This window comes from Pinus tabuliformis, chromosome 5_1, assembly GCF_031772625.1.
Source record: "Pinus tabuliformis cultivar Carrire ecotype Pingquan chromosome 5_1, CPIR1, whole genome shotgun sequence".
Lineage (NCBI taxonomy): Eukaryota > Viridiplantae > Streptophyta > Pinopsida > Pinales > Pinaceae > Pinus > Pinus tabuliformis.
In genome coordinates, this window is record NC_142305.1 from 169846647 (window position 1) to 169872278 (window position 25632).

General features: G+C 39.6%; 1 pseudogene; it reads left to right on the forward strand.

Annotated features, from left to right (window-relative positions):
* The first annotated feature begins 13660 nt into the window (after window positions 1-13660).
* Window positions 13661-25632, forward strand: part of LOC149163967 (pyrophosphate-energized vacuolar membrane proton pump 1 pseudogene) — a 28614-nt pseudogene continuing 16642 nt past the window's right edge.

The window sequence follows — 25632 nt, forward strand, 5'->3', positions numbered from 1 at the left end:
CAAAGTGATATGAAACTTATGGCAAAAGTTGACCATTTTCTTGGATCTGAAGGCAGTAGCATTGTCTGTAATGATATTTTCAGGGCAACCAAATCTAGACAAAATATTAGTTTCAAGGAATTGAATGATAATGGAGTCATTTTATTATCTGCATGGAACAACCTCAATCCACTTGGTAAAATAATCTGTGGCTGTTAAGATCCATTTGTGCTGACCTGAAGATGAAGGATGAATTTCCCCAATAAAATCTAAGCCCCATTGTTGAAAAGGCCTCTCTGTTGAAATGGGCTTAAGGGGTAATGGTAGCAATTTTCTTTTGCCTTCAAATATATGACACTTATGACATGAAGTAGCGAATTTCTTGACATCTACAAATATAACAGGCCAATAGTAGCCAGCCCTTAATATCTTATCCATAGTAGATTTTGAATACAGATGTCCTCCACAATCCCCTACATGAAAATCTCTCATAACATTGTCAGTTTGATTCATAGTTAAACAATTAAGCAATATACCTTCATGATTTTTCCACAATAAGGCACCATCTGCAACACAAAATTTAGAAGCTTTCATTCTTAGACATCTGCTTTTAGTTCTGGACAACCCTGGGGGAGCACACAGGTTTTGCAATATATAACAAATATTAGCATACCAGGGGGATTGTTCAAAGGCTATATTGATCTGTGGAGTCGCCAGCTCCGGTTCATTGTCCAGTTCATTGATGTCTAAGGCTTGAAAGTTTGTTTCAGACATTAATTTGGCTAAACCCTGTCCTTTTATTAGCTTAATGGGTTTTATCTCAATATCATACTCAAGAATGCTAGCAATCCACTTGCCTCTTTTGCCTTCTAGCCCTTCTTGAGTCAATATGTCTTTCACAATAGCATTTGGCACATAAGCAGTGACATGAGAGTATAGAATATAAATTCTAAAATCTTTAATGGCCTTAACCAGGGCATAGGCCTGCTTTTCCATGATCTGATACTTCAAGGGTGCATCTCTAAGGGCTCGACTGAAAAAGGCAATGGGCTTCTCATTCCCTTGCTCATCCTTCTGCAGTAAAACAACAATGCTAGTATGCTGGGAGGCAAAGGAGAAAATAATGAAGTCCCTATCAAATTGGGGGCTTGTAAGGACTGGGATTTGAGTCAAGGCGGTCTTGATGCCCTCAAAGGCCTGTTTGGCCTCCAACGTCCATTTCACTTTGGAATATGTTTTCAACATGTGGTTTAGCAGCCTTATCAATTCTGCTAGGTTTGGGATAGATCTTCTTAAAAAGTTGATTTTTCCCAAAAAGGCTTGCAATTCTTTTATATTTCTTGGTTGTGGGACTTCTAGAATGGCTTGAATTCTGTCCGGATCAATTCTAATTCCCTCTTTTGAAATAATATGACCTAGCAACTTATCCTCCTCTAGACCAAACAGAGATTTCTTGGGATTTAAGGAAATGCCATATTTCGTACATGTCATAAATATTTGCCTTAGATGGTTAAGGTTCTCTTGGTCTGATTTTGAAAAAGGGGTGAGGTCATCAAGGTAAACAACTAGGCAATCATGTATCTCCTTGGCAAAGGCAATATCCATTGCCCGTTGAAAGGTAGCTCCTGCATTTTTCAGTCCGAAAGGCATTTTGACATATTTAAATGTTCCCCATGGGGTTGTGAATGTTGTTTTATCCTGATCATCAGGGTGGACCAGGATTTGATTGAAGCCTGAAAACCCATCAAGTAATGAAATTCTTGAAGCCCCCACCACTCTTTGGAGGATGTGATCCATTTTGGGTAAGGGATAATTGTCTTTGAGGGATACTTGATTCAAATTTCTTAAGTCAACACAAAGCCTAATTTCACCTGTTTTCTTCCTTGTAGGAACAAGATTGGAAACCCATTCTGAAAATCTAATGGGTGCTATAATACCTGCTTCAAACATTTTTTGTACCTCTTTCTCAATTAAAGGGAGAAGAATCGGATTAATTCTCCTTAGTTTCTGCTTGAAAGGCTTTTGATTTGGTTTGAGAGGAATAGTGTGTTGAATGAGTGAAGTATCATAGGATTTTAAGTCCTCATAACTCCATGCAAACACATCTTGGAACTCTTTAAAGAGGTCAACATACTTCAGCTTCTGATCAGGGGGCAAAGACTTTGATAGTTTTATTATCTTGGGTTTTTCAATTGTTCCAATTTTGCATTCTTCAATGGCAACATTTAGGGGCTGCATATTTGGTTTCCTAGGAATATCATTCGAGTCAAAAATGTCTTCCAAAGGAGTCAGGCATGTGGGTAAAAAATTGTCTTTTAATTCTATAACGTCAGCCTCTGCTCCAGCTATTTCATCAAGATTGCTTCATTTAAGCTCTTGCACATTCTTGTTATCAAAGGTTGTTGGATGAAGTATTTGGCTTGCTGTTTTAGCTGACATAGTTGTTTGACCTTGATTGCTTTGTTGTTGTGAGTCATTTACAGCATCAGCATCAATATTTAAACCTGAAAATTCTTTTTGCAAAGTTAAAAAGTTGTTTATTTGTGTATCATCTTCAAATGCTTGCTAGTCTTTGACATTGTTTGGGACAGAAGGTCTGTGCTTTATCTCAGCTGTAAAACAATGGTTGGGTTCAAAGGGAAATTTGCAAGTGCTAGCAAACGTAGCCAGACTAAGTGCATGAAGGTTGTGAGTTCTGGAAATCTTGCTAAGTTGGAATTCAATAAAAGTGTTGAGTATTTCAGTAGCAGTAGATCTGTATGCTCTCAGTCTGTTGTCATTAGTGACAAAACTGCCTTTCATTTGTTGGATAATGAGGTCAGAATCTCCCAGAATTGACACTTTCGTTGCCTGTAAGGATTTGATTAATTTGAGCCCTAGTAGGAGGGCTTCATACTCTGCCATGTTGTTAGTGCATTTGAAATTTAGCCTATAGGCATGACCCTCTGCATGATTGTTTTGCCTATTGTGGATCCATACCCCTACTCCTGCTCCTAATCTTAACTGAGCCATCAAACTCAAGGGACCAAAGGATGCCTTGATCTTGGGCAGTATGAGGAGATTCAGTTGAATTTGGAATGGAAAATTGAGATTCTTGTTTTTTATGTGATTTATCTTCTAAAACAGTCTCAAGGTTTTGGGCAACTGATTGCTCAATTGTGAGTGTTTCTTGTTCTAGGATCAAAGGTTTATCATCAGCTATAGGGAAAGCATCATCATCAAATAGGATAAAAGAATCCACGTCAGAATGAATTGCATAAATACGAAAGTTTTGGGGTTTATCCTCACTGCTCACCACATATTTCATCAATGTCTCTCTGTACAGTCTCTTTCGTTTCCCAAAGACTGATATGGTGGCATAGGACATGTCTAATTGGAGGGATCCCTAGAGTTTGGCTCCCCAAGATCTTGATAAAAGGATCCCATACTTAGGTGGGATATCAGCTACAACCACATCCATCATGATAGTTTTGTTTGGGTATTGGACTAGAGAAACACACAAATCTTTGATTAGGCCCAAACATTTGACCTGGCTGGAGTCAAATGAAAATAAATCCTTGTATGGTCTTGTAATGTCTAAGTTTAGTTTCTCCATTACAGATTTAGGCATGAGGTTATGTGAGGCTCCTGAATCAAACATTGCATTATGTAGTATCTTGTCATGGATGTGCAGGCTAACATAAAAGGGTAAAACTCCTGTGTTTATTGTTTTTCCATCAACTTCTGGAACAAAAAGTAATTCAGGTGTATCATCCAATACATTTACATCATCTTTATTCTGAGTTATTTGGAGGGACTTTTTGATTTGCTTCTTATATATGTCATGTTTAGCAAGTTCAGAGAGGGGAATGGCTATCTTCAATTTGCCAATTTCAGCTTCTAGGTCAAAGGGTTTTTCAGATTGAGCCTTGGTATTATGACTAGCAGATTTTTCTTTTTGAATTTTTGACCGGAGAACCCACAGTAATGGAATTTTTACACCAACGTTTCGAATCCCAAATGGGATCCATCATCAGGGTAAGAGAAAGATGATAGAATATGATAAAAGAAGAGCCAGATGGAAGAAATAAATACTGATGAGGGAATAATAAAGGAACAGCACAGGTCGGCCAGAGAGATTTTAAAAAGAAACCTAAAATTGATTTTAATAATTATGAATTAATATTAATTGTTTTTATTGTTATTTAAATAAATTAATAGTTATTTAATCTTTATAAATTAATATCAAATATTTAAAATCTATAAAACAAAGACATTAAACTAAAACCAATATTAAAATTAAAATCTAAAAGACTAACATATATATTAATATTAATATCATAATTCTATATATAACATAAACTCTATATTAAAATTAAAATCAAAAAACTAAAAACTAGAACATATGCTAAGGTCAACAATTATAAAATCTATGAAACACTAATACTTATTTAACTTAATAATAAGAAACCTAATCCCACTATAAAACTTTAATATTAATATATCTAGATTCTATAAAACCTAATATATATAATAGAATTAATAACAATAAGACCTGAAATTAAATCAAAATCTCAAAAAAAAAAAAAAAAAAAAAAAAAAAAAAAAAACTAATATATATATATAATATTAATATCAATAACTTTTATATAACTAAAGACTATATTAATATTACTTTCTCAAAACTAATACATATTATAATAATAATATTATAAAACCTAATATTTTTATATAACATTAGTATTTAAATAATCTAAAGTCTATGAAACTAAATAATATGTAAAACAAGCTCACTATAAAACTTAAAAATAATCTAACCTAGAATCTATCTAACTTAATATATATAAAAGAATATATATTAATAAAGCCTATTCTATACTAAAATCTAAATAAATTAGAATTAAGATAACTACATAAATTCCTATTAAAATAACACAAATTCTTTATTAAAATCTATATTTAAAATTTTTATTTATAACAAACATACATTAAAGACCTAATTATATTAAAACATGCTAGAGATTATATTAAAAAGAGTTTTAATAGAACTAATAAAAAATTAATATTAAGATCACAACTATGCTACTATCTATAAAAAATTTATTTTCATATGTAGACTTATATTAATATATATATTAATCATCTTACCTATTTGACAACTTACCTGGGGCCTGGTAGACGCTTCTTGATTTCACTGATCAGTGGAAGCCAACTTCCGCTAATTTCCAAACCGCTGTCTCTGTTCAGATTACAAGGATGCTTCAGGATTTCAAGGGCTTCTCTGATTTTCCGTCTCTGATGTTGTTCTTCTCTTGCGATAATTGATGTGTTTTCTAAGTAGATGTGGTGTTTAGTCTTCGAGGAGTGCTCTGCCAAGGCTGAGGTACGAGATCTTCCATTTCTGATGTCAGCGCCATGCTCTTTCAGTCTTGTCTGGAGGGAGCGACCAGTTTCACCTATGTAGCTTTTTCCACATGAACAGTCTATTTTATAAACTCCTTTAAGCTGCTGCTTGTCAATATCATCCTTAACAGATTTTAAACTTTGTCTGATGGTACCGGGAGCTGAGAATTGAGTTATAATGTTATTCTTTCTTAGGATCTTTGCCATTTTATCTGTGACCCCATGGATATAAGGTAGAAAAACCTTACCATCCTGAGGTTTATTCTCCTCTTTAGATTTGGGAGATGACAACCTCATTTCAGCTTTCTTTATGGCTTTCTTAATCTCATGATTCTTGTAGCCTATATTTTTGAAAGTTGAAACCAAATGCCTCTTTTCTTCATTTATATGATCTGGGTCAGAAATTCGGAGGGCTCTAATGGCAAGAGTGTGCAGAACGCCGAGCTTTTGGGCTGGGTGATGGTGGGAATCTGCATGAAGGTAGCTCTCCGTGTGAGTTGACTTCCTGAAAACCTTATGGCCCAAAGAGCCATCCTCTTTTCTGATGATAAGAATGTCCAAGAAAGGAATACTCATATTTTCTTCAAGCTCCATAGTGAATTTAATATCAGGGGAGATGGAGTTAAGGTGATTAAAAAACTTGTCGAGTTCTGTTTTACCATGGATCCATTTTATATTGGTGTCATCGACAAACCGCTTCCACCAAGTTGGTTTTAAAGGATAAGATTCCAAGGCCTTCTTTTCAAAGTATTCCATGTATAAGTTGGCCACAATTGGTGAGAGGGGTGATCCCATAGCTACACCAGATGTCTGCTCATAGAATGATCCTTGGAATGTGAATACAGTTGACCTTAAGCAGACTTCGGCCAACTTTGCAGTCTCTGGATCAACTGTATTCTTAGAGATTTTGTCTTGATTTTCAATTTCATCTCGGAGTATATCTGTTTTGATAGCCTTTTGAGGAGAGTTACTCGGATTGGGTTCTGAAAAAGATGTTTCCCATGGCTGTTTGCTTGAGGGGTATGTTTCAGTCATATCTTCTACTGTTACTTGTTTTGGGTTTGAATCTGTTGTGTCAATTGGTTCTGTGAGGGTGACCTTATCCTTTATCATCTTAGGCTGTTTAATATCCTTTTTGACAGGTTCTGGCACATTAATGGTTCTGCTTCTCAGTTTGTATTATTTATGAACTTCATAAACAGTTGTGTCATAGCCTTGTTTGAAGTCAAATGACTCTCCAGATTTGGTTTGGAATTGATTAACATTTTCATCTTCCTGATCTTCTTGGCTTAGAAAAACCTGTTGTTCATCATTTAAGCCCATCAAATTAATGTGAGTGTCATCTATCTGTTCGCTAGAGGTAGATGCTTCAGTATAGTTTTCTTGGAAAGGAGGTCTTATGTCTTGTTCTGGGCCAGCCCTTTCAGTATTGGGATTTTGGGTTTTTCTAAAATTTGGATTTCTGACAGCATTATTTTGTGGTCCCTCCCATGATGATTTCCTTTTAATTGATTCTACTCTATATCCAATACTATGCATACCAGTGATTATTGCATCTAGCTTCTGATCTAAGGCCGAGGGTTCTTCTTTGAAAGTAGTCCTTCTCTCAGTCCTTGCCCTATTTCTTTTGGCTATCAGGTTAGCCTCCACACTAACCACTATATCTTGCATTTCTGCTAAAGTTTGGGGGGCTCTTTCTCTTAATTGATATGCCATGTCTGAGTCAAACCCATCAGGAAAGGTGTATAAGGCCAGATCAGGTGGAGGCCTAAGATTTTGCAGGATGCCATTGTATACATTGTTGAATCTAGCACAATAGTCCAGCACAACTTCTTGAGGGCCTCTTTTTATGGTATTGCATTCCGATAGTATATGAAGTGGATCTTTCTTCTTTTCCCATTTTTTTAAGAAGGTTTGGTAGAGGGCTTCTGGGTCACCAATAGAATTTGCTAGAAGAGATATAAACCAGGGCCTTACATCTCCTGTCAAGCTTTGAACAAAGATTTTCATTCTTACCCCATCATCATCTATCTCATAATTTTCAAAATAGTCTTTCATTTTCTTGGTATGCTAAAGGGCTGTGCAGGTACCAACACCATCAAAATAGGAGATCTTAGTTTGGTAATCCTGAGGCATAGCCCCTGGATTTGCTATTAACTGTAAAGGGGCATACCTATTAGCCATGTTTACTGGGATAACTAGGACCACAGGAAAAAATGGGACAAGTGGAGGAAAGGGGATGAGAGGAGTATGTGCAGTTAATGGAGGAGTTGAAAAAGCACTTTGTGAAGTGGATATAGAACTAGGAGAATGTGGAGCTGTGATATGGGGATGGAAGGAAATTTTAGCAGGTGTGGGAACGTTGCTTTGAAATCCTGCCTCAGGGATTGAATCTGAGAAAGTTTCTTCCGCTTCTTGTTTCCTAAGAGTCCTTGGAATCAGATTTGGATTTTCAAACACAGGTGGTGGATCTGGATCTGGATTAGATATGGTGTAACGAGTCTTCTTCTTAGGAGCCAGCTTTTATGCTTATTGTTGGGAAATTCTTTAGGAAATGTTATTGTTTCAAAGAGACTGATCAAATTGTGGAAAAATTGTATGGAGCTTAAGACTGAATAAAGATTGACTAAAGCAGCTTTTATATACTCCTGCGAATGCAAAGCAAACACAGTTTCTAAGGCTCTCTTGCTGTCATTTAGGCTTTATCTACAGCATTAAGAAGCAGACAGAGGTTTGAAAAATTCGTTCAGCTCCCCAGTGGAGTCGTCAATGATGTTATCACTCAGGTTGTTCCCTTTGACTCCTAAGGGAATACGGCCGAGGTAACCACAAACCAATCTTTGGATTCCAGGTCCTAGCCTACCTGCAATCAGAGAGGGCTCTCCCTTTGTAATTTAGCTTTGTTGTATGAAGTTTTATGCTAGCTATGAAGTACTAAATTTGTTTGAAGTTTGGTTGTCTGATATCTTCTAAAAGAGGGGCTTGTAATGTTCAAAAGGTTTCATTCCATTGGGAAATTGGAGTCCATGATCGAGTGTATCTTAGAGTATGTGATAAAGATAACATTGCTACAGGGCCAGATAGGTATTCATGAGACAAATCTTTGATTTAGGGAAAAGAAACGATACGAATTCAGACAATGAAAGGCAATTAAGATTCTTTCACTATGCTGATGATAAAGAAAAACTGAATACTATTCAAGAGCAAATTTGAATTCCTGGACAGATTTCACCATTAAAGTCAGCTTAAATGTGAGCATTGAAGAATTCCACATTCATAACCAATTCTGAAGAAAACACAATTAATAGCAAAGATTGAGTTTAGGGTGTCTGGATGGACAAATCCTGAGCTATTCTTTTTCCTTACTGCTAAGATCATCAAACATAGAGCATATAAGGGTTTTGTAAACAAAGACAACATAAAACACGTTTCAAAAACAACAAAGAAAACATGAAACGCAGTTCAGAAAACTTATTGCATTATGAAATAACACAGGAATCCTGCAGCAGCCATCAGTCTCATCACAACATGTTCGAGCCAAGCCTAATTTGGTAAACCATCAGCTTCTTGTATTCAACACTGAGAATGTACAGTGGAGCTCTCCAGAATAGAATCATAACCCCAAATAAGTTATGCATGGGGGTATATATACAAAAGCGTTTCACAAAATATCAGAAAGATGAGTCATTAGCTCATAACTTTCTTACCAACTTTTCAAAAATAGTAGATACAACAGTTATTTCCATTAAAATAGACAAGAAAAAGTTGTCCATTTCTATCAGAGTTCTTTGACTTTGCAACCAACTGGGTTGGTCGAGTGCTTTGCATCCATCTCGAGGAATTTTGCCTTTTGCTTTTTTATCACGGCCTGACTGCTTTAGCACCGTCATCTGCACTCGTTTATTTGTGCCATGTCATTATCCTTGTTATCCAGCTACTCTTCCTATTACCGCCCAGGTAGATTGAACATGTGAGTCATTTTGAAAATGCTGACTCGAAATTGATCAAAAAAGACTACAAACAAAAATTGATTTATTAGAGCAATGTTTCTATCATGCCTCTCCACCAACCTTCAGTACGCAATTGGTGTCTCTGTATTTTAATTAGAGTCTCATCAGCTTCAGTATATTTGTAGTAATTTGGAGGTGCTTCAAAAAGGTGCTTGATCTCATGCCCATTAAAAAACAAATTTTCTAACTTCTCATAGAGAGTCTGCCGAGATGGGGGCCCTGTTTCCTCTGAAATGCTTGTGGATGCTGTTATTTGATTTGCTGCATAATTGTTGACCCTCTTGGCATAATGTTCATGTGATAATAATCTTCCTGCACTAGTTACCAAGCTGGGAAGACCTCTGTTATGCAATGCTGTGATTTTTGCAATAAATTCATTTACCTCTATCTACATTTCTTAACACCTTCTGTCCAATGTCTGCACATAACTCCTCAATGTGAGCACCCTCTTTATTAGTAAAATGGTATCAGTCCTGTCTCTGATACCCATTCCTGCCTGCTGAAGGCCAGTGCGATTGTTAAGGACTTGAACCATTCTGTTGGCTATTTCAGGCATATTCCCTAGGGATGCTCGGGTTCTTTGATTTTCTGCCTTTGCCCTGCTTAGGAGATCCATTTGCTCATGGATAGTTTCAATGGGCTGCCATTGGTCTGTAATGGATTGACCAATGTTGGCCCACAGAATCTTCTTGACTTCACTTATAGTTTTGTCCAAAGTAAGCTCTTTTTCTAACTCCTTTATCCTTTTTTCTAGAGCTCTTATCTCTCTTACTCTTTCAGCCAAATTCTGCTTGGATTTGTCATATTTTTCTTCAAGCTTGGCTAACTTTTCTTTAGCCTCTTTCAGTTTAGCCATCTGTACTTCTAGAGCTTCAAGCTCCTTCATCATATTATGCATGCTGAGGCTGGGTACCTGTTCTGATGTTGCTACCTGTGTTGTCACTTCCGATGCTGGGCCTGAGCCTGAAGGGCCTGCCTTTGAAGTTTGCCCAGAGGGAGGAGCTGGTGGAGTTATTATTTGAGGAGTATCCTCAATATTAATGATTGCTGGTAGTGGCTGAGATGCTTGCTCTTCTTGCCTTTGCTTTAGGGTCGCCTCCAAAGCATCCTCTGTCTCTATCGGCCTCTTGTGTAGGGATAAGAGCAAAGCAACCACATCTTCATCTTTCTTTTGCTGGGCAACACCTTCAGTCTGAGCGTGAAGGGTAGGTGATAGCTTAATTTGCTTTCTCAAAGTTGCTATGTCTTCATCCTTTTTCTTCATTAATGCTTGCACACCCTTAGGGTCATTTGGATCATGTCCCAGCTCTATAATAATTTCTTCCAAGGACTTGATTCTGTTGTCCTTGGCTTGAGATGAAACCTTCTCTAATTCTAACTGGGCAATAGTATTGTGTAGAGAATTCTGCAATCTGTGTGCTAGTAGAGTTTTATCAGCCAATGTAGAATAGACCATTTCCCATGTTTGCTTGTGTAGCTCGATCTGGTCCATGGGGTGAATGTCTTTGGCAAACACTTCCAAGTTAGTTCTGATGTAGTCTGCCACTGACTGAGGTTGCTGCATGGTAGGTCTAAAATGACTGAGAATCATCTTCTTGAATATCATAGGCTGACATGAGTCTCTCTTGATTGGTTGGTTCCATTCTGAGCAGCTGGTTATAGAGCTGGTATCTAACCGGCTCATGTCTTGCTTTTATGTCTATGAACTACTTTTTGATGCCTGATTCTAGTCTTGATTGTTGCCCTGAGGAGATGACCTCCCCTCCTTGCTGTCTCTCTTGCTCCTGCTAAAAGGAGCTGGCTGATGCTTCTGTACTAGGAGGAACCATGCCCATAGTTTGTCTTTCAAGCATTTCCTCCTCAGAGAAAGGATTGATCCTTTGCCTTTTCTCACCTGGCTGATTTGTTGAAGTAGTGAGAGGAGTTTCATCTTGCCTATCTCTTTTCCTCATTCTTTCTTCATTTGCAGGTGTCTGTAAAACTGTAGTTTCAACTGTTACCTCCTGCCTTGGAGGGATTTTCTCTTGGGTTTGCTGCTCTGTGGAGGCAGGCACTTCAGCCATTTCTTCCTGCTGCTCTACTTGCTGCTCCAAATAGGGAAGTTACTCCTCTTGTTGTACTTCTTTGCCTTTACCTATGTTTGCTGCTTGACTAGTTGCTTTGGTAGACTACTGGGGAACAATGGACGATGAAGCAGCTACTCCAAGATGCCTAGGAGCTGGTGAGGAAACCTGTCCAAAATATTTCAAGTCAATTGCTTTTTCAAGACTCTTTACTGCTTTTTGTGCTAACTCTTCCTCAGAATAATCCTCCACTAATGTGCCTTCTATCCACTCTAGTTGATTAGCATATTTTTCAATTTGAGGAATGCTAAAGTGTTCATAGCTGGCAAGACTGTATTTAATTCTCCTAAGGTTAATGAAACTATTGGGATCATAAGGTGCCCAATAGAAACTTGTTTGCAGCAGGAATCTCTTTAGGATCTTGTCTGCCTCCTCCCAAGCTTCTTCTCTTTTGTTGAAAATAAATGGACCTAATTGGTGCTTGATTTTCAGTTGTGCCTTCTTGTTTTTACTATGAAAGTGGATCATGTTTGTATTGCCAAATTGCCGGAAGTATTCTAAGGCAAAAAGTCTCATGGGAATATACTTTGGCAGTCTGTATGGGGCTAGCTCACAACCATATACTCTGATTACTGTGTGGTCTTGGTAAAAGTACCATTCTCCAATGCTATAGTTCTTTGAAAGGTGGAGGATCTTCTGCATTGCATCAGTGAGTCTAGGAGGAGGAGAACTCTGTAGCAGGGACAAGGCTGGATGAATGAACAGACCAATGAACTCACAGTAGTTGTATGGAGAGTAAAAGATATGGTGATAGACTGGTGTCCAGAATATCACTGACCTCTTGTTTCCTTTTGCATCCAGCTTTTTGAGAAAAATAGGGAAACTGTCAAGCTAATTGTATAATATCAAATGATATATGTATGAGGTATATTTGAATACTCTCTCTCTCTCCAGATTCATGAATTGCTCATTAATTCTGTTAGCAATGAATGTGGCATAATCATACTGGACAGCAGGGGGTTGTCCTAGAGTGAACATGGATATCATTACCAGGATTGTTTCATCCACATACTCACTGGTATTGTAACCCAGAATATAGGATATCATATCTACTAGCAGTCTCCCTATTTCATTGAACTAGACATGTAGATAAGGAGGAGGTTGTCGGGGCTGGTAATCTTGCTGCATGAATAATTGGCAAATCCTTGTGACCTCTCAGCTGAGTAGCTTGGTACCTTGTTTGAGCAGAAAATTCATAGAAAGGGGCACCAGAGGTTTATTTGGCTCAAAGCTTAGCATCTTATTTATGGATTGAGGAGTGATGTGAAATAAAACAGTCCTAGATGGAGCTAAAACTGCTCTTTGAGTGGGTTCATAGTGTTCACAACACTGATGGATGAAGTCTGGGAACACATTCACTTGTGGAAGATAATAGATGGGCAAGTTGGACTCCCAGATACCCATGTCATCAGCACTGCTTATGTGTTTCCTCTTTAGCTCACAAACGGTTTCTATGTGATATCTGTTGCTTATTTCAACCGTTTCTTTCATTTGATAATCCCTGTCAGCAAGGGCCAACCATTCTAGGTTCTTATGTGGGGCATTCAGGGGTGCAATGTTCAATGCCACAGGGGACTCCATTGTTTAGTTGTCACTTGGAGTTGAATTGTACTTGACTTTTGAACAAAGGTAACACTGAGCAGTGAATTTTGATGGATAAAGTAATTTGCAGAGAGAAAAGGGGTAAATTGGGTGAAATAGAGGTAAAATGCTGCTGAGAGAGGGGAAATGGATGAGTTATAATGCAGTGGTTCGCCTTGCAAAGTGAGAAATGCTGGACAAAGGGTCTGAGCTAAAATGGTGCAGTGAGTACGAGAATTGAACGGATTTAGAGCCGGGACGCCCCTCTGATAGACTTTTAGTTTAATTTTGCGGCTACAGGGAAATTGACTGGTTAATTTGAATTTTTAACAGTGGAGGACTGAAAACTAGGTTGCGCAGAGGAATGGTAAATACCTGGAAATTACATAGCCGGGGGGGTGCTGACAATGGTGAATCCACGGCGGCAACAGCTCAGGGTTGAAATTTTTGGAGGTTGGCGAAAATGACGTAAAATGGCATGCAGGCGACAGAAAACTCTTCCAATGAAAAATGAGGAAAAACATGACTTTTGTGTGAAATATGGAAAAAATAGATTTTTGGCACCTTTTTATGAATGACGTCAGCATGACGTCATTGGTCAGGTCTGGGTACGGCGGGATGACGTGGTGACGCATGACTGGGCTGAGGTGGACGAGTGACGGGGCGACCATGTGGGATTGACGGGTAAATAGGAGCTGACATGACTTGCTGACGTAACGCTGACGTGATGTTGACATGGGCTGGAAAGGAAAGGCGGTAAGCGGTTTTATCAGACCGCTTTTGGTACAGGCCCAATATTTGTCGGAAGCCGCCCAATACAATTAGATACTGACACGCGCCTCAGGGAATATGTCAGCCGATTGACAATTGCGGGCGCTAGACGTCGGACGGCGGAGGTGGTCCGAAATCGCCGAGGACCGTCGGATGGGAGGGCCCGGATCCGACGGATGATGGACAGTGAAAATTCCAGCGCGATATGGCGGGACCCGGTGACCCTTTTAATTATTTTTTGTTTTTTGGTAAAATGCGCCAAGATATAAAACATTGGATAAACGATTAGAGTGGGTTTTTTGCAAAAATTTATAAAACAATCAGGAGCAACATGAATTTACAATTTGTAAGGCAGGTTGGGGCTATTAAATCAACCAAATGTTAATTTAATCCCTGAATACAGTATGAACATCAATTTACATTAGAATTCGACTTCATTATACTTTCACACTTTAGGGTATATGGCTAAATTGCCCAAGGGGAGGATATATACATATTTTGGGATTTTTTGCATAAAAATGCTATAATACTAGGGGAAAGGGAAAAGTTAGGGAGTTATATAGTAATATTAGAAGTTAATATGGATTTAAAGTGTGAAAGAAGAACTGAAGGCTAAGTTTAAGAAGTAAACTTAGGTTTGGAAGCATATGAGACTGAGGAATGATTTTACACAGGAAATGTGGCTTTCTTGTGTGATGGAAACCAACACCTTGGCTTGATGTTACTACAATCTTAGAGTGATGTTAGGACTAGATAGGGAGATCCCACTGGTCCACTGAGGGGATGTTAGAAAGAAGTTTTGTGGGGAATGATGGGGAAGTTAGACATGCTTCCATGCTTTGTTATCAGGATGCTGAGTAGATATCTCTGTTCTTGGCAATATATGCTTTCTTTGTCAAGGCCAACAACATGAAGGAAATCAAGCTTCTGCAACCACTGTCTACCTACCCATCTTAGTACCTAGTGTTATAGACATTTTTGTGACTTACAACATTGAGCATGAAATGTCCATAATCCAAGGGATCCAAAGTCCCTAAAAGAGTTGTTCCTTCCCCTAAAGGAACAAGGTCAACCAATGACAGCTTCTCCCAGAAGTTCTCCACCAAAAACCACTCAGAAATAGTCAATTCAGGATCAATTCAGATGCTCTACTAGCTGCCTGCATTGCAATGCACCCCAGTACACTAGCTAGGTGCGTTGCAATGCACCTAAATGCACTACCAGGGTGCGCTGAGCGAGAAATGCCAAATGGCAGTGTCATTCTGCGAGGTGTACATACACTGGAAGCTTCCAGAATCTTCCTCAATGACACTTGCCTCAATGAATTCGACCAGTGATGAGTAAGAGGCTATCAGCCTCCAAGTGGAAGCAAGAACTGACAGAGAGAAGCCACAAGTCAAAACATAAGCTGACTCATCCTCTCTGCTTACATCTATATATGGATCCCTCATCCCAGAGATCAAGAGGCTGGAATTTTGTACTTTGCAGAGAATTGTTGTTGGTTTGAGATTGAGATTAGTGCATTGGGTGATTTATGCTTTGTTGGAGGAGAGGAAGGGATTCCTTTGCTGGGAGGTAGATGCTGGATCGGGACTCACTTGGTTGTATCTCCTCTTGGACTTTCTTATCATATCAATAAAACTATTTGAGTTTCTCCTATATGCTTGTATATCTATGATGCTTTGTTATATTTGCATGTTTAGTTTATATCTGATCCTAAACTAGTTATGAATGTAAATCTATGTCTTTTGTGTAGTTTCTCTCTTCTGTGATCTTGCAGGAACTTGGTGAAGCTGGACCAGTGAGGGAGCAGGCAGTGAGAAGCGAACAAAGAGGAGAACGAGTGGATCAACAAACTAGCGAAAGACACAGGTTAGTTACATCCTTCTTCTCCATTTACATTTCATAAAGAAGAATACGAAGATAGTTTTCCTTGTTTGTTGCTAAGGCACTATCACACCTTAGAGTGGGATAGGGGCATTCTGAATGGATACTTTTCCTAACAACAAATTGGCGACTCCACTGGGGATCATATCTAGTTAGTTTATTTGTGTTTCTGTTGTTGTTCTTCTCATAAACTTAGGAGTGCCGAATCGAACTGCATTTTCCATTTACAAATGCAAAGTAGAGATCTGCTACTCTAGTCCATTCACTGGGCCTGTTTGTGATCTGAACAGCTGATCCACAAATGCTCTAACAGCCCTTTGTGATAGCTCTTAGTCCTCCTTTAAATCATCCTTCTAATTGTAGCTAATTGATAGCTTTTATCCGGCCAAAAACCGTAGATTAAACTGCAAACCGTGACCCAGAACCTAGAGACAATTCTTGTTTCTGCTTCAGCGCAGGCTCTGCGAAGAGGTTCTACATTTCAACGCAGGTCCCGAGAGGGCTACCTGCACTGAAATTCAGTTTCTCTGTGCTAGGGGTGCGCTGATCAGCCTTGGCCTTGTGCAGCTGTGGTTCTCTGCTTCCTTTTGCTCAATTTTGTCTCTGTTTTTTGCAGCCTGTTATCAGTGAGTGTACCTATCTAAAAACCCCTTTTCTTTGCCTCAATTCTGCCTCAGTTGTATAAAGAAACTGTATTTGTTTTTGTGTATTTGTTACATCATTTGCAGTTTCCCATTACAAAAGTAAACCAGTCATACTGTCGCCCTTAGATCTAGACCTGTCGTAAGTGTCGTTTTGATCTTAGGAGTGAGTTTGTTTATTGTTCACAGTTGATTAAAATTTTACTTTTGTCTTTTGGTTTGAATTTATGAATTTCTAGTGTCGAAACAAGTGTTTACTTCAAAATCATAAAGTGTCGTAATCGTCTTTTTTGATTTCAAAAGAAGCTTGTTTGTGTTTTTCACTTGAAATCGAATTCAAATTTGTACAACAGCTTTCTTTTTAGGCATCAATATTAAGAAAGTGAAAACAAATACATGCATATGTGAATTTGCATTTTGACAGTTTGTATGGATTGATTTAGGAAAAGTGCATTTACACTGTGCTCTATGCTCTTTGAGAAAAGATTGTGTCTTTCTTTTCCCCTTGTAGCTAGGATTTTCATTGTTGAAAAGAGATAAAAGCTTGCTTATCATCTTTAGACTGCATTTAGGAATTGTATCTACATCTCGTGGTGATCCAAAAAGGCAAACTTCTAAGAAATATCAACTTAAAATAAATTGAATGAACTTAACAACGCATTGGAACTTAACGCACAACATAGAGGTCTAGGCTAGAGACGTGTTCCGGCATTGTAAAACCTGGTCACTGGTCGCCTCACTGATGGTTGCATGATTCCTCCTGAGAGACGATAAGTGCCAGTACGGATTGTGCTCCCACGTACCGTCGAGTATATATTGGGAGACCCCTATAGGCATAAAACCTTTATCCATAGGAAGCCGTGTCGGCCGCCCTACTGATCGCAATGCACTGAACACAACATTCGGGAAGATTGACCGCCCGTACCCTAAAAAGTATTCTGCGGTTTTGCGATTGGTTTGGCACACCCTCTACCTAGAACTCCAGAGCAGTCCCTTTCGTTCCTTTTCAGACTCCTTAATGAAAAAGGTCCATCTGAGCACTTGTCACTTCAGGCTCATTAAAAATTGAAAGAGACTAGAGTCATCTTTTGCTTTTTCTTGACTCTTTAAAATTGAAAAAGCAAGTTGTGTCCAAGCATCGTTAAAATTTATTTTAAACGGAATATTCACACCCTTTTTCTTGCGTTGATCTTTAGGTTGAGAAAATGGAGCCTACCAACCAAGGAATTCCCCTTGGTGGAGATCCTAGTCCCTTCTCCTCTTGGGGAGATGTTGGTGCGCCCCATATGGCCACATTGTCGCTTCCAGGACTGACAATTGGCTTGCCGGTCTGGCTCTTCTCAACCAATGTCGTTCAGAACACCACTATTCCTGAACAGTCGAATCAGTAATTAGACGAGTCCAGAATTTCCCACCAACCTTCTACCTCCTCTAATTCTTCTTCTCTTCCTTCCTATTAGCGTGATGGGACTGGTAAAGCTAAAAACCAAGTTCCCAAGGAGAAAAAGGAAAAGAAGAAGAAAGAGAAGAAGAAGAAGGAGCCAAAGGCAAATAAGGGAAAACAAGTGTCGTCTAATGAAAATCCACACACAGCACTGACCAGGCCTAAATTGCCATGTGTCATTTGCAGAGGAGACCACTTTCACAAAGATTGTCCTTGCATCCCTCGGATACTAAGGGACTGGTCTCCTCGTTTGCACAATCCGGTGTCATCAACCTCTGATAGCCATGTTGAAAGTACACCGTCAACTAGCGAAAGTGAAGTTCCAGGACAAAAAGGGAGGGCTAGACCTCCCTGTAGACTGTGCGAAGGCAACCATGCCCTCCACCGTTGTCCCTTCTTAGACGAGGCTAAAAGAGTCTTGGAAGATCATCCGGTTTCACCGTTACGACTTCCTCTTGGATATAAAAAACTCTTGCCAAGTCCTTCGTTAGTTGAGAATCCAGCTGGCCCTCTCAAGTGGTCAACTGAAGCACCTGTCATTGAAGATGAACCTACTGAATCCATACCCGACGAAAGTCAAAAGGTCGAGGCGACAGTTGACCCGGTCTTGCCTTCAGAGGTTTTATCTTCGAATGATACAGTCACTGAAGAGGATAAAAATGACACCATCCAAATCCTCTTCATCAACACAGACTCTGACGAACACGGGGGCAATCCACCCATTCCTTTATCGCAGGAAGGAAGTTTGTCAGAGCGATACCTGGCCGTCTACTCAGTCCCACCACCAATCAACCTAGTTGTATCCTTCGACTAGAACCAACTAGGTAGACCTTGTTTTCCAGCAAGCATACCATTCCGAATTATCGTTCAAATATACAGAATGGTAATGGTTGGCACCATCATTGATGAGGGGGCATCTGTGAGTATCCTTTCCTCTATTGCTTGGAAAGCCCTTGGTTCGCCATCGCTTTTGCCTGAGATGAGAAATCTGAAAGGCTTCGATAAAGGAACCAGTCGACCTTTAGGGATCCTCCCCAATGTGCCTATCACATTGAAAGGGAAGACCATTCAAATGAACGTGATGGTCGTTCAAGGACCCTTGGATTATAACCTACTCCTTAGATGAGACTATATATATTGCATGGGAGCCATCGTCTCCTCACTCTTTAGAGTAATGTGTTTTCCGCATGAAGGAAGAGTGGTCAAGCTCGTGGACCAGCTTTCATTTCCCGGATCACGCATCGCAAATAGTCATATACCATCCCTAAATGGTCTCTTCACGCAAGAAATGTCTCAACCCACGGTCCGTCCCCCCGATGAGCATGAGTGATTCGAAAGGATATGACTGGAACCCAGGGGGCATGCATCCTGGTCTGCTTCGGCAGGAAAACTTTGGGTATAGGGTAGGTTTCCGCGGGAGAATATGACTAGTCCGTACCCCATCTGTGATTGGAAGAGGGGTTGTTCTAGAATAAGATTCTTTTGTCAAAGTTATGTGTTTGGCGCTCGTTGTCACTCACCTTTGTCTATCTCGGTAGACATCACCGAAGAAGTGTTTTGTTTGCTGCGCAAATGAAGACAATCTTTGGTAACCTGAAAGAGGTAGGCCTTTCCTGGTAGAACAAATGTTTTATCTGCAAATTGAGGGGTAACCTTGAAATCGTACTTTATATCTGGGGGCATGCAAACCTTTTGGAGTGTAAGCAAGGGGCGGCTATTTATTTTTTAAATTTTTAGGACCTCTAACCCTTTAAACTCGTAGGATTAGTCGTTTCCAAACTTGCATAAAGAAAGGATTCCGGAGCAAAGCTTTGTAAGGCGCAAGCTCCATAAAAATGGCATCTTAAATGAGACATTCTTATCATATGACTGATTAATCGAGCCGTTTTAGCATATAGTTCATGCTCGTTAAAAAATACACATAAGATCGAGTAAGTGTTTCAACCCGCATTTAAGCTCGTTAAAAAATGAACTATCCTCCGGTAAATAACAACCGTGAATGTAAATTTATTAGCCATTAAAGCCTTGGTCGTGTTTGCACCATCACCTCCACTTTTCCATTGACCGATCATTCACCTCCATTTGATTGTTTACCCATTTTGAGGAACAGCTGCGAAGAGTGATTTCACTAGCCATCCTTGTGACACTACCGTGATTGGAAAATTCCAACCCTTACCTGGAATCAGCTGCTACCCGTTTTATCACTCGTTCCTCAAAAGACGAGTCTTCTTTAAGCTCTTTTCATCTGACTCGTAAAATATGAAAAGATTGCCGAGTTTTGGCCTTCCAGCTCGTTAAAGCGATAGGAAGTGCTATCCCTCCTCTAGATTTTAATCTTTTTGGACCTGAGGGATTATTGCACAAAAAGATCGAGCGCTTGTTTTGTTCGGCTCGTTAAAACTATCGAAAATTCATCCCCTCTGTATTGTTTTATACTTTTTTGGACTTAAGGGATTAGATGACGAAAAAGGACTTCCGGAGATATCTTTACGTACCTTTCCAGACTCTCTAAAAATGAAAAGGACCGAGTTATCTTTGTCATTAGACTCGTTAAAAGGATTAATAGAGACAAACTTGTCTTTAGACGAGAATGAGTTTCACTATCGCTAGGCTCGTTGAAACATAGCGATGGGTTTGCCCGAAGGGAAAATTATAGAACAAGCATATGTTATCCTCCTCAAGCTTGACAAAAATAAAGAGGTACTGGTTAGCAATGACTGGGGAAAAATTGGGAAGAAACTCAAAGAACTTTTATTGGTAGCAAGTCGCTCTTGAACATGACACTTCCACTCCGTGCCTGAGTCGGGTTGGGTTGTTTCATTCACCAGTCACATCACCATGGTCTTGCCATACCATCCACCTTTGGGGTAAATGCTACGAATCCATCATATAAGTGTCGCCGGTATGTTCAAGAGAAGTCATCCAGAGAAGTCAACCATGTCCCATCCACTACCGTACATTATCCTTCATTCTTTCATGACCGCCACCCTGAACCATATATCATCAGATCGTTATCACCTCCATAAAAATCATTTTCTCCATTCCGTGTCACTGATGTGGGATACATTAAGGCCCTCCTTTGACGGATTGCTTCTTGTCGACATCAGCTCATTATCCAAGAAGTTGATCTAGGAACACCCCCTTCAGTACTTTGAAGCTTGCATGCCTCAATGGCAAGTTTCTCACTTTCGGCGACAGGTATACATCAATGACCTTCGACCGAAAGATTTTGCGTGGTGTTCGATGCCAAGCCCTTTATTCACACCACGTGAATTGTACTACAATACCTTGAGGGTCATTATCATTATTGGTGATTCCTCTCGCGCTTGTTAACAGTTTACATCATTGACTGGTAATCAAGCAATGTCTTTCCATGTTCGACTTTAGAACATTTCTCACATGGATCGACTTGTACTTAGAGTGAAGATTGAACGAGATTAAAGACCCCGGATCTAGTTTCATCCATCCGGGCTGCGATATATATTTAGGAAAAATAAAGACATTGACATGTACAACATTGCAGCACAGATAATCATCCTACCAAAAGGATGATGATTTCATTAAAATCATCAGTCTATCATCGGATGATTGTCTATTCTATGTACAGAAAAATGAATTTATAAAGTTGAGCATGGGAATGCCCGCCTCAGCTAGATCATGAAAACAGTATGAAAAATAATGTATTGTATTGTATCTTATTACAGGTCTCCTCCCAGCATTGAAAGAACTTCGGATCCTCCTAATAAAGCATTTCACCCGATAAACGGCCTCATACTTTAGGGGGAAACTGTTATAGACATTTTTGTGCCTTACAACATTGAGCATGAAATGTCCATAATCCAAGGGATCCAAAGTCCCTAAAAGAGTTTTTCCTGCCCCTAAAGGAACAAGGTCAACCAATGACAGCTTCTCCCAGAAGTTCTCCACCAAAAACCACTCAGAAACAGTCAATTCAGGATCAATTCAAATGCTCTACTAGCTACCTGCGTTGCAATGCACCCCAGTACACTAGCTAGGTGTGTTGCAACGCACCTAAATGCACTACCAGGGTGCGCTGAGTGAGAAATGCCAAATGGCAGTGTCATTCCGCGAGGTGTACAGACACTGGAAGCTTCCAGAATCTTCCTCAATGACACTTGCCTCAATGAATTCGACCAGTGATGAGTAAGAGGCTCTCAGCCTCCTAGTGGAAGCAAGAACTGACAGAGAGAAGCCACAAGTCAAAACATAAGCTGACTCATCCACTCTGCTTACATCTATATATGGATCCCTCATCCCAGAGATCAGGAGGCTGGAATTTTGTACTTTGCAGAGAATTGTTGTTGGTTTGAGATTGAGATTAGTGCATTGGGTGATTTATACTTTGTTGGAGCAGAGGAAGGGATTCCTTTGCTGGGAGGTAGATGCTGGATCGGGACTCACTTGGTTGTATCTCCTCTTAGACTTTCTTATCATATCAATAAAACTATTTTTGTTTCTCCTATATGCTTGTATATCAATGATGCTTTGTTATATTTGCATGTTTAGATTATATCTGATCATAAACTAGTTATGAATGTAAATCTATGTCTTTTGTGTAGTTTCTCTCTTCTGTGATCTTGCAGGAACTTGGTGAAGTTGGACCAGTGAGGGAGTAGGCAGCGAGAAGCGAACAAAGAGGAGAACGAGTGGATCAACAAACTAGCGAAAGACACAGGTTAGTTACATCCTTCTTCTCCATTTACATTTCATAAAGAAGAATACGAAGATAGTTTTCCTTGTTTGTTGCTAAGGCACTATCACACCTTAGAGTGGGATAGGGGCATTCCGAATGGATACTTTTCCCAACAACACGTAGCATTTTTTATTACTTCAAGGAGGATGCATATAGACTTGCAAACCCTCAATTGCTCTTTTCTTTTTCTTTTTCAAATTCCTTTTTATCTAAAACTATCCTTATTACTTCCAAGGGCCCAGATTAAGCAGTTGGGCACCTTTATTCTCTACCTAACTATTAATCTGCCAAGATTAAACTGTTTGGATAGATTCTCATTCTCTATTCTACAACATCAATTTAAACATGGCATGATCTAGATTAAACTGTTGGATCACCCATCAACAAGTAGGACATAAACAAAATTGTTTACAGATGTGTTTTTACACACAAATATGGGACCTTTGCATCATCAAAGCATAACATATTTTGAATTTCCCCTGCCAATCATGATATATGAAACCTATTGGTATAGGAGGCTAACAAGATTGAAAGAGTTTTACACAAGAAATGTGGTTTCTTTTTCCAAAGCAAGAATGTTATACATCTTAGGCTTTTCATGAAATGAAATTTTTTTAAGAGTATTGAGTAGATCTCAATATCCTTGGGGGAGGTTAGTAAATGATTTTGGGAGAAGTATGATGGGAAGTTAGTCATGCATCATTTGATCTGTAACTACATAGTTTCCATGGTACTTATGATAGTAATAAGATGAATCACCTTTAAAAGACAAAATTACTCATAAGCCTGCTTCTGCAACACCAACACTGCCTACCCAGCCTATTACACCTAACATTTTGTCTTCCTTTTTCCTTGGGTGAATTTAAACTAGCAAACCCTTACTCTCTTCTTTTCTTTTAATTTCCATCCTATCTATGTCTGCCCTTATTTCTTCCAGGGGCTCAGATTTAGCCGTTGAGCTCCTTTGCTTCTCTACCTAACTACTTATCTGCCAAGCTTGAACTCTTTGGATAGATTTTGTTCTATATCCCTAAAACAAGAAATTTAAACATGAACTAGCCAAGATTAAGCTATTTTGCCATCCATCAACTGTGGCAAGAGTCAACTGATTACACACAATGAGATGCTTTTGAAAAAATAGAATAGTAGTGGCATTTTGGACTAGCACACTTTCCTGGTCTCCTTTATTGGGGCTCATTTCTTTCCTTATGGCCATTTCATTATTTTTGCCCTTTGATCTTTCTTTTAGGGGCATACCCTCTTTTCATTTTTTATTTTTTGAAAATATGGAACCTTTTGCAGAATGGAAAGGATGAACATATTTGGGATTTACCAGTCAATCATGAAATATGACACCTATTGGTATAGGAGCATAACACTATCATCCACCATGGAGTTAGAAACACACCATAGATGATAGCTGGTGACATGTGTACCCGGATCCTCCCCTTGTTTCCCTTCAAACTTCGGGATGTTTGTCGGGATTTATGCGGGATGGGCAGCCAAAGTAAGTTGTGGTGGATGGGTTCATTTGTGAGTTTGTACAAGTCGGGGATATCAAGCGTTTCCAAGAAAGACAAGGTGTTTGATGCCCCCGAATCAGACAAAGGTGATGACTTGAGGAGCCGTGCGGTCCTCCCATTATGTTGTTTCCAATATTCTACACAGGTTACATCGTATAGTAAGTGCCTTGGGGTATAGTATTGTATTGTGGGTTTCCATAGGGGTTGTTAGGCTGGGGGTTAGAAGTTCCCCTAGGATAAGGAGTTCCCCTTTGGTTCATTTTAGATTGTGAGTAGGGTGCCCATATGGATTGATTGGGATCTTGTTGAGGGTTGCCGCTTGCCACATAACTAACTATAGGTCCTTGATTGACATAAGAAGGGTTCATGTCAATCAATGACTAACCTAGCAAACCTAATAATGAAGGGGGAACTGTTATGTTCTCATCCAGTATATGCATATTGGGAACTATGCCCCCATGTATCTAAACCTGGGGGTTAGAACTATACAATGGATGTCAACCATAGGGTTGGTTGAGGGGACCCGTGCTAACCATGCTATATTAAGTGTTGTAAGGAGCACCATATGTAGCACTTATAGAAGATCCAGGTGCTGACACAAAAGGGGTGGAACCTGGAATGTACTGGGTTCCAATTGTGGTGGATGTCACGATCGGGTTTGAACCTGGGACAAATGGGATAGCGGGGTTCACCATCAGAGGTGTGGTATTGACTATCAACTAGGGAGGTGGTGGTGACCAAAAGTGTCCACAAAAGCACACAACTTGTTATTCATCGATGGGATGGGTGGCAATGTTCCAAAAGAAGAAAAAGGAGGTACAAATGCAATGGGAATCAATAGTGGTCCCAATGGATTTGTGATCAGAGGATTGTATGGAGGCAGGAATCCTTCAGTAAATAAATCTTCCCGTAAGCTTGGATCGTGGGATGTTCAAACTGATTTTTTGTTAGAACTCGGAGACTCGTTGCCTGAAGATAGGGAATCTGGTTCACTGCGGCTCGGTGAATCCTCCATAATGAGTGGGGGAAGACCTAACAACTGTCTAGATTGACGATGAGAGCCGGATGTAGCCAGAGTGACTGATAAATTTTATCAGTAAATTTTACAGTGATGTTTATTAAAGTCTCAGCAATAACAATTTCGAACTTAAAAAATAAAAAAAATAAACTAAGGAAATCAATCAACAAGCAGAGGGAAATGACCCTCTTTGGTAAGCACTGATCACTGGAGATGAAACCCAGTATGACATTGAATAACAAAGAGATATGGCCAAATGTTCAGTTACGATGACTCGTGAGCTTAGCTCGATCCTCGGATTAAGGGGCCAAGTACTCTCATCAGGACAATTCCCTCCCAAAAATCGAAGACATTGTAGGTTCGTATGTGTTAGTTACTAGGGCAGCCTGCCCCAGTCACCTTGTGCTCATCCCTAAAAGTATGGCCACTAAGGATACCTAAAATCACAGACACTACCGGAGGGGACATAGTCACATACAGTATGTTGTGTGAGCAGGATACATGAGTCCCCGAGTCCGCTCCAATATCCCCAAAGGGATCCCCCGATACACAGAATACC